Below are 9,722 nucleotides of genomic sequence, written 5' to 3' on the forward strand. Positions count from 1 at the left end.
ACAGAAATAAGGTTGGAGTGGACACTGGATGGAGATAGACAGGAGCTTGGGGCAGTAAATACTGTGTTCAATGAGTTTCAAAGGAGAAGGGGGGTGGTAGCTGCAGAAGGAGAAAGGATTTTAGGTAGGGGAGATCAGGGTATACTTTTACTTACTGTTTCGGGGTACAAAACTCAGGAGAAGGCTTGAGACTCCGTTGGCAATCAAGTTCAGGAGGTAGGAGGAGGTGGGGTCACTGGATGGTGTTTGAGCGCTCTACAACTTTACAACTGTAAAAATGCTTGCTCTAAGCCTGTGCACCCAGTCATGAGGAATAATCCACCACCCATCAGGGAAGACTATCAAAACTAAAAGGGCCATTGTGGAACATCACAATACAAAGATTTGGTTAACGGCCGTCTCACACCTATGAAGGCGCTGTGTGCAAGAAAGCCCGTACCATCAACTTGAATGCTGGAAGAAGAGGATAAAACAGGAACACAAGAAAAAAAAATTCTCTCTCTGTCTCTTTTGCTGTTTGGACTTTCACAGGGCTGGAGCTAGGAAACAGAAGCAAGGATCCCCAGGGTCAACCTGGGTTAGCCCTAAGAGACATTCAGAGCTGACAGATTGCTACAACTTTGAAAACCAGAGACTGTAATTCATTTGTGTATATATGTTGCCTGCTTTAACATGTAAATAGCGCTCTCATTTCATTTTCCTATTTAACAAATCCTTAGTTTACTATAGGATTAGCTACATTTGTTGTCTTTGGTGCGAGATTTGAGGTACACATTGATCTGAGGTAAGTGATTGGTCTCTTAGAACTGGGAGCAACCTGAATCTTGTGTGATCTTTGGTGTATGGCAACCAACAATCGCTAAGTTCAGTTTGCCTGAGTGGCAAGCTACATTGGAGTGCCAAAGGGGCCTGTTTGGGACTCCACAGACAAGACTGCTGTTGTGCGTCAGGTGTTCACATATGTTATTGGGTTGATGAAATGCAATAGAACTGCCTAGGTCTGCTGAATTTTAGATTGTTTTTAAGCAGCGCTTGTTTGTTTGGGTATTTGCAGAAGGCCCTAGAAATATACACTAAAGTCCTTAAGACCTTGATCAGACTCAGCATTAGTCCTGCAGCCCAGGTTTTAAATGACACTCTGGCTGCACTGGGGCATGTATCAGCATTCAAAGGGCAAGTTAATGACCCCTGATTTGCAACACCACTCCACATGAGTAACAGCTGAATCTCAGTTTAGTGAGGGAAGGAGCTGACGCTGGATCAGACCTGATGAAGGAATTGACAGGCTTACTAAGTTAAACAAAAACAACCTATTGATCCTGATCACAAGGGTTCAAGACCCAGTAAGGAAGCAACTTCTAAACTTGCCCTACCCAGTTGCTGAGTATGTTCTCCATTTCTCTTAGCAGTCATTTACGGAGGAATTATTCCTGTCGGAATTCCATCTGACTGTGCAAGGTGAGGGAGTTCAATTATTTAATCATGTCTGTGCTCTTGACTTGAAAGGCCAATGCTGGCGCTCATGTGCTTTCTGTTTAATTTATACCAATACTTAACCTTGTTGGACTGCTCTCTTGTTTGCATGTCTGCTGGCCATGTATCCTGAGTGGAATGGATTGCCCCTGCATTTTCACGTCTGCTGAGTTTTATGGGTCTGACCTTGGACTCGTGGCTCTGAAGTTGAAAGCTTTGGGTTCATTTTTGTATGCATTTCCACAGATGCAGAGAACTTTAAGGATGGAGGAAGATCAGAGGCTTCTTTAGTGCATCCTCCTGTTGCATGGCAGATGAAATATCATGCTTTCAGCAGGAATCTGCAAATATGTAAGTGGGGATAATTTGTACATTCATCATATTTTGTCCTCCTGACTCCTTCCCTAACCACCTGCTAGTGTTTTAACTTGTGTATTTGTTCATAATTTTGTTGGCAATGTTGAGAGTATTAGTGATAACGGAAACATCCTTTTCCTTCTTCAAGTGCATTCGTTCTTCCTCTGAGCCTATAATAAGTAGCCTGGAACCCAGACCAGCCTGTGTGTGGTATTTTTGGCTAAGGAAGGTGGAACGAGAAAACTGGGGGAACGTGGGAACTTGGGAGAAGAGAACTGAGGGGCTGGAAGGATACTGGGTACTAGGAGAAGGGGAGGAAGATTAATGAACTGATAGAATTGATGAGGGAGAGGGAAACACTGGACTGGGAAGGGGGGAAATGGATCAGAGAAGGGGAGAAAAGTTGCATGGTTGGGGAAATCTGTGGAATTGGTGGGGTTGTGTAGTGACTATTTTGAGACTTTAAATTTACATACGTGAATTTTAGACAAATACCGCCAGGCTTTTTGATGACCCCATTGGAAACTTACAAGGATGCTATGTGGGTCCAGCATCAGCTTTATCTCTTGGTTTGAGGAATAGGTGAAAATTAAGGTGGGTTGTTTTAACTGAACCTCTTTCCTGTCCTAAATGACTGCAGACAATATTCTCAATCCAGGGAGGTAACGGAGGGCAGAGATTGTTTAGACACAGGAGTTAAACGTATGACCTGCTGCTCTTGGAACAAGAAAAAAAATTCACAGATGTGACCTTTTCAGAGATAAGGTCAAGTCAACTTATGAGCTTTATTTGGATTTATGAATGACTTGTCATTTTGTGTGACTGACAGGGATATTGCATATTTATTTCTATCTTTCTGCGCAATGTCTTTTAGAATGTTACCATTGTGGGGTTTTCAAAAACAGCAACGTCTGAAGAATAAAATTGCAACATTAAATGAATTGAGCTCTTCCAATATCTTGCACAGCCTAATAGTGGAATGCATGTGGTTCAGTCTAATCACGGTAATCGGTGCAGTACAAGAACCTGCGTCAAACAGGATAGAAAATAATATGGGAATAATTTAGTAGCAACTCTTACAACCAATTTGCACCCAGCATGTAAAAGAGGTGAGAAGGTTCACGGACTGTACTGAGGTCTGCACTACAAACTTGCCGAGGTGCAGCTGTGCTATTGTAGAGCTTCTGGTGAAGATGCTCTAAGCCAACAGGAGAGAATGCTCCCATCAGTTTAATAACTCCACCACCAGGAGATGCAGTAGCTATGTTGGCGGGAGAAGCTTTCCTGCTGACACAGCACTATCTACTCCAGTGCTTAGGTCCAGGGAGTATTCACGCAGTGAGTATGCAGCAAGTAGATGTTGGCTGTCACATCAGCACTGGATGGCTCAGCACAGAGTGAGATGTTTCGCTGAGTTACACATCATTTCCTTCTGGGATTTAGCTACATCACTCGGGCTGTGGATTATTCACACCCCTGAGCAATGTACCGTAATTATACCGAAGTAATTCTGTAGTGTGTACCAGGGGTGTGTTTTCATATAGGTGTGTGTTCATCTATATAAATCATGGAACAGTTCAGAACAGAGCTAAATCAGGTCAATCTACTTTGTCTTTTTTTTTTTTTTTAGATTATACCCATTCATTTGCTCTATGCATAAATAATTTTATAAATGCACTCATCCAAAGCAGAGAAGACAAATACATGTTTTCCCCCTCCCCCATGCAAGAAGCAGATGATGGGGCTACAAGTACCTAGCGGGTTCACAAATGCAGCTATTTAGCTCTTTCCTACCATGCCCATCTCAGTAGACTCTGATACATCATGTAAGGCCCTGGGATTCCTGGCCTAGAGTTGTCTGCATTGCAGGCCAGCAGAAAACCAGACCGATTTATGTCAGAACCCTTCCTCTGGTTCATCAGAAGTTTGTTGAACCTGGTATGTTTCTGTGACACAGTTTTGGGTTGGATTAATTGGCATTTCCAACCAGGTCTAGCTTAGCTCCCAACTCTGCTGCAGACTTTATGCGACTTTGGTCAAGGGACTTAGGGTATATCTACACAGCCAAACCTGTGCCTCTACTAACCTACCCAAGCTGGCCTAAACCCAGCTAGCATGGGCAACAATAGCAATAACAATAGTGAAGACAGTGTAATAAGGGCTTCAGCATGGGTAGTACAAGCTTGGTGCAGGTCCTAGGTACATACTTGGCTAACTAGCCGACTCTGAAGCCCGTGTTGCATTTTCTTCACTGCTATTGTTAACTCTGCTAACTGGATTCAAGCTAGCTCAGGTAGACTAGCCTTTGCATGGTTTTTGCTGTGTGGACATACCCACAGTCTCACTCTGCATGGGTTTGTCATCAGGCAAATGGGTACAATAGTAATTCCTCGCATGTGAGGATAAATGCATTTGTGATTGTGAAGTGCTCTGGAAGTACAATGATTGGGCCACATAGCAGGTTCACAAATACATTTATGTAGCTCCTTTCCCCCAGGCTCATCTCAGGAGACTCTCAGCACCTAAAACATCTGAAAACACAGTTGGCTTCCAAAGCTAAATCCCAGAAGGCAACTGAATGTGTAACTCAGCATAGCATCTCACCCTGTGCTGAGCCATCCAGGGCTGATGTGACAACCAACGTCTACTTGCCGCGTACTAATGCCACGTGCAGCAATGTCATTTGAGAGTTTAACTCGGAGTCAACTTTCAGTCATCGGTTTTGGCTTTCTGATATGAAGGTTTTCTTTCCAAATGGGCCTATTTGCATAAATTGCAAGCAGCTTGTTTGGAGTCTGACTATTTTTTATGCAGTCCTAGGAGAGCAAGGTAGGTGTTTAATGGAGTGAGCTCTCCGGTAGACACACATTTGACTCAAAGTGCGCTGAGTTATCAAGTTTCTCCAAGGGCAACCATATATCTTCTGTATCCAGAGTCAAATTATATTTGACATTTGATTTAAAGTCTGAGACATCTTGGTGCTAAAGAGGAGTATGAGTGCTAAAGCAGGAGGGGATTCAATTTGACAGAACAGATGTTTCTATTCCTATCTTACCTGGCTGGGCGACAGACAAGTTCTAATCCATTCACTGAAAATTACTCATAGACTCATAGACTTTAAGGTCAGAAGGGACCATTACTGAGCTAGCACTCTACTGAAATGACACTTTTTCAAAATTATTTTCCACCTGGCAACATTAAAAGGGGCTATTTCGGAGGCTGCAGTGGAACTGGCATTACTTACAGAGTTAGTAACGTGCTCTTTGACTCGTACCCAGAGGTTTCCTTTAAAACTTGGAAAAAGTTCACGCACGGCACAGCAGCGCGCAATCCCTCACTTTGCCACTGTGGAAAGTGGGGCTGTTTTGTCAAGAGAGAGTGTTCGTGCTTGGGCACAGCCTTTATTTTAGCCTGTCTTATGAGCATTTACTCCCGTGAGTGCTCCAACTGACTCTGTTTTAAAGCTCTTGAAGCTTGAGGAGTGCATGGGGCATGGGTGTGCACAGGTGGTTTTAAGACACATTTGTGGCCCCCGGCCTTTGGAGCTGGTCACTTGCTGTGGTGGCCCACAGCAGACTCGGGGCTGTTCTATTTTACACAGGTGCCAGTGTGGCCGCAAGGGGCCGCTCTAGAAGCTGGGGATCTCTGAGATACAGGGATATCCTAGCCATGTCCTAAGGACTGGGTGAGGTGGTAGTCACAATAGCATAACTAAAGCACGCTGGCTTGTAAACGGGAGCAACACAAAGTGATGAACCTGTCGCAGTGGGTTTATCCATTGGCATAAGACAACAGCATGCAGCCCAGGATTATCTCCCTTTGTGCTTTCTCCATCTATTCTATACATTTTATTGCACAATTATATTTTGCCTTTTGGTATCCATTCTATCATACTACCTTAGTGCCGTGGTGAATATCATTTTATGAAGCCCATTTATTATGAAGGTCTATTTTTTATGATTATATATATTATGCATGGCAGAAAATGCTATTGCTCAGGTCAAGAAGGCCCCTTATACATGCCTGTGTTGTTTCTTTCATTATATTTGTATTTCATGTGTCTTAGGCAGACCCATTTCATACATCTTAATTATCTGATTATCTTCCAAAATGTAGATATCCTTCCTGTCTCCAAGGGCGGGGGGAAAGGATGTGGGGAAGGAGATGTGGACTATGAGAATAGATGGAAATAAAGGAAGTCACACCTCATATCAAATTGTTTTCACATTTCCTTCTGTATTGATTTTTTTCAAAAGTTGATTATTGTGGCTGTTCTGCAAGCCAGTCTCATTAGGAACCCATTGATTGTGAAGCCTCATTATTGCTCCAGATGTTGGGATTGGGAGAGAATAGATAAGGGGAAAAAAACTACGGCCAATATTTTATTACCTTAATGTTTGTTGTGCTCTTTGGGCTCTTCCTAGATATATATTTTTAAAGCTACAAATTAATTATCATCTTTACACAATAACCTCCCTGCCTTTAAAAAGGTCAAAGAGGGAATGGATGTCTTTTCCGTCATAAAAAGCAGCCTGGGATTGATTGAAATGGTGAAAGCCCATTCAACTCTTTTTACTGCAAAATGGATGTACTTTTAATGGCATCCCCTGCTTATCTATGCTGCAAAGAGCAGAAGTGCCATCGTTAACTTAGCAACAGCACTAAATAGCACAGTCTACTGGACCGTGTCCTTCTGTTGCAAAGTTCCTCCTTCGCGTGGCTACCTGGGCAGGCAGGAAGAGCCTTGCAAAAGTGTTGTCAAAATTAAATCAAGCGAGCTGCTGTGCACATTGTCTCTTTAGAGACAGCAGACTTGGTCATTTCTGGGGTTGTCCAGTGACAACAGCTGGATGCTGCAGGGAGACACTTGTAGAGAGTTTGGGAACTGAAGTACATCAAGGGTTAACCTGGGAGGCACAGTTAGAACTAGTAGAATCATGAGGAATCTGTGGGGCTGACAAACAAACTACTCGTATGCTTCATTACAAGATAAGGTTGATAGAATGTCCTCTGCCATTACAGGAACAGAATAGAACTTTTCACAGGCCACGTCTATACTACAAAATTATGTCAACCTAACTTAGCTCCTTGTGTCAGTGGTGCCCATCCTCACCAGGAGCACTTGTATCAATTGCATTACCAGTGCGGAGCATTGTGGGGTGGCTCCTGGAGGCCGGTAACAGATGATTTAAGCAACGCAGTGTCTACACTGGCACTGCACTGACCTAATTATATTGACCGTGACTCTACGCCACTCAGGGAGGTGGTGTAACTAAATTGGTGTAATGAGGCACTTACATTGGTGGGAGCCAAATTTAAGTGAAAACACTTCCACAGCTAGGTCAAAGATGACACAGGGCAGCTTGTGTCGATCTGTCGTGTAGACCAGGCCTCGTTCTGCTAATAAGCTCAGATCCTCCTTTGTATCTGTGTGACTGTCCATCTGGATGTTTGTGTGACCCACCCTGATCAAAATGGTTTGAGTGCTTCCCAAGGAGAATGCACTAAAGTCATTAAGGCTACTCACTCTGTATTATAAGGCATTGTCTCTTAATGACCCTTAAGTGTAAGCTGTTAGGAAAGTAATATAAATGACCTCTTCTCTCTTTCCCCAGGTGGGTAAGCTGATTTTGCTAGCCAGCCAGACCTGTAGGGCTGAAGTACCCACCCCAATTTATGGGACAAACACCACAGTAATGACAGATCCAGACACCACATTAATAGCAGACATGCCAACTCTGGTGAGTTGATTGCAAGAGTTGTGATTTCTGAGTAAAATTAAATCTCACTCATGATCTTGCAATGCAACACTCAGATGTCAGGATTTTTTTTCCAGCCATGGCACAAATGTGTTTCCAGTCAAAGGGTACACCCAGACTATCTGCCAGATCGGATATATCGATCCCCAAATGCGCTCCCGTCAACTCCGGAACTCCACCAGGGCGAGAGGTGGAAGCGGAGTCAACGTGGGAGCCGCGGTCATCGATCCCGCGCCATGAAGATGTGAGTTAAGTTGAAATAAGATACGTTGACTTCAGCTACGCTATTCCCATAGCTGAAGTTGTGTATCTTACATCGACGACCCTCCCCGCCCCCCAGTGTAGACCAGCCCAAACAGGAGTTACCCCATCCTAAACAAAGGTATGTGGTTTCTCCACCAGGCTGTTAAATCCCAAGGACTTTGAAAGACAACGCTAACAAGAGGAGGGAAGAGATAGCTTGTCTACATCCCAGCAGGGAAGATAAATTTCATTTGAGATATAAAGAAGGGGAGGGACAACCCTCAAATAAGCAATTGAATAAACTGAAGAAAAAAAAAGCTAACATTTGAGCATTTTAAAAGTGAGGCTTAATTTGACATAGGCCATGTCTACGCGTTCAAGCTGACTGCAGCACAGCTGCATCGTTTCAGCTGCGCCGCTGTATGATCACTTGTGTAGCCACTCTACGTCATGGGAGAGAACTCTCCCATCAACATAATAAAACCACCTAGTTTAGCTAAGTGGCAGTAGCTATCTCAGTGGAAGAAGCTCTCTGCCCGACATAGCACTGCGCACACTACCACTTATACCAACGAAACTAGGGCTATTTTTTCACACCCCCGAGAGACATAAGTTTTACTGACATAAGTGGTAGGGTAGAAATGGCTTTAGAAATCCTGTCAGCCACCCCATGTGCGGCAGGGGCTCCAGCTGTAAGCCCCGGGTGGTTTCTCCCCTGCCAGCCTGGGAAGAAGGAGAGGGGACCCCACTGCATTCCCCCAGGCCTGGGGAGGGTGAAGAACCCTAAGGAGTGGAGGTGAGTCTGGGGGCTGCAGGGGGGCTGACGTGAGGAGGCTGAGGATTGATGTAGTTGGGGGGGGGCTGCCCTGACGACGTGTTCTGAGCAGATGGTGTGAGTGCTGGGAGGAGTGAAATGAGCACGGTAGGGTCTGATGGGTAGGTGGCTGAACTTATGGGGTGGTGATGATGGGGACTGAACTGAGGGGGTTGGGTGGGGAGAGAACTGGTGGGGGAGAGGGGGACAGGATTAATAGCTGGACAAAAGACGGGCTGATGTGGGGGTGAGAGCTCCTGCAGCAGGGGCCAAAAATAATAGAATCAAAGAAGGTTAGGGTTGGAAGAGACCTCAGGAGATCATCTAGTGCAGCCCCCTGCTTCAAAGCAGGACCAACTCCAGCTAAATCATCCCAGCCAGGGCTTTGTCAAGCCAGGCCTCTAAGGATGGAGATTCTACCACCTCCCTAGGTAACCCATTCCAGTGCTTCACCACCCTCCTAATGAAATAGTGTTTCCTAATATCCAACCTAGACCTCCCCCACCTTATTCAGTACACGTGGGAGAGTGAGCAACACTAATTGTCACACGCACACACCCTGGGGATGGGTGAGGCAGTTCAAAAATCAAGACACTGACCTCAAAACACAATATAATATTTTTTAAAATGTCATGATTTTGGGGCCAATCTCACGATTTGGGGGGGGGGAGGGCCCAACTCATGATTTTTGAGCTCTTGAAGTTGGCAATACTGTAATAGTCACCAAAGAGCGTACCTGCATTTGTTACGTGTATGCATGCGTGTAGCGCGTCACTGCAGAACTGGGAACCTGTGGCAACATTTTAAAACCTTGCAATCTTTGCTTGCTATCTTCTCTTTAACCACACACTTAGTCTCCAAAAGTCTAACACAAGTCATTGCTTGTTTATGTAGACACCTTATCCCGGCGTTGCTGCTTGGGACGGCACACAGGGCCGGCTTTAGGAAGGGCGGGGCCCAATTCGAACATTTTGGGCAGGGCCCCGGCAGGGATGACTAACAAAAAAAAAAAAAAAGCATGTAAAAAAAAGCCTTTCATTTCTTCCATGTATTATTTACTTTCCATAACTATATAA

At 44.6% G+C, this 9,722-nt stretch overlaps 1 long non-coding RNA gene across 1 annotated transcript; it reads left to right on the forward strand.

The window, feature by feature from the left end:
- Positions 1-1,725: 1,725 nt before the first annotated feature.
- On the forward strand, positions 1,726-7,825 carry LOC123372606. The gene is made up of 3 exons (XR_006580368.1): positions 1,726-1,824; positions 7,446-7,571; positions 7,653-7,825. It is a non-coding gene; the product is annotated as an uncharacterized LOC123372606 (long non-coding RNA).
- Positions 7,826-9,722: the final 1,897 nt, after the last annotated feature.

Source organism: Mauremys mutica, chromosome 6 (assembly GCF_020497125.1).
Source record: "Mauremys mutica isolate MM-2020 ecotype Southern chromosome 6, ASM2049712v1, whole genome shotgun sequence".
Classification (NCBI taxonomy): domain Eukaryota; kingdom Metazoa; phylum Chordata; order Testudines; family Geoemydidae; genus Mauremys; species Mauremys mutica.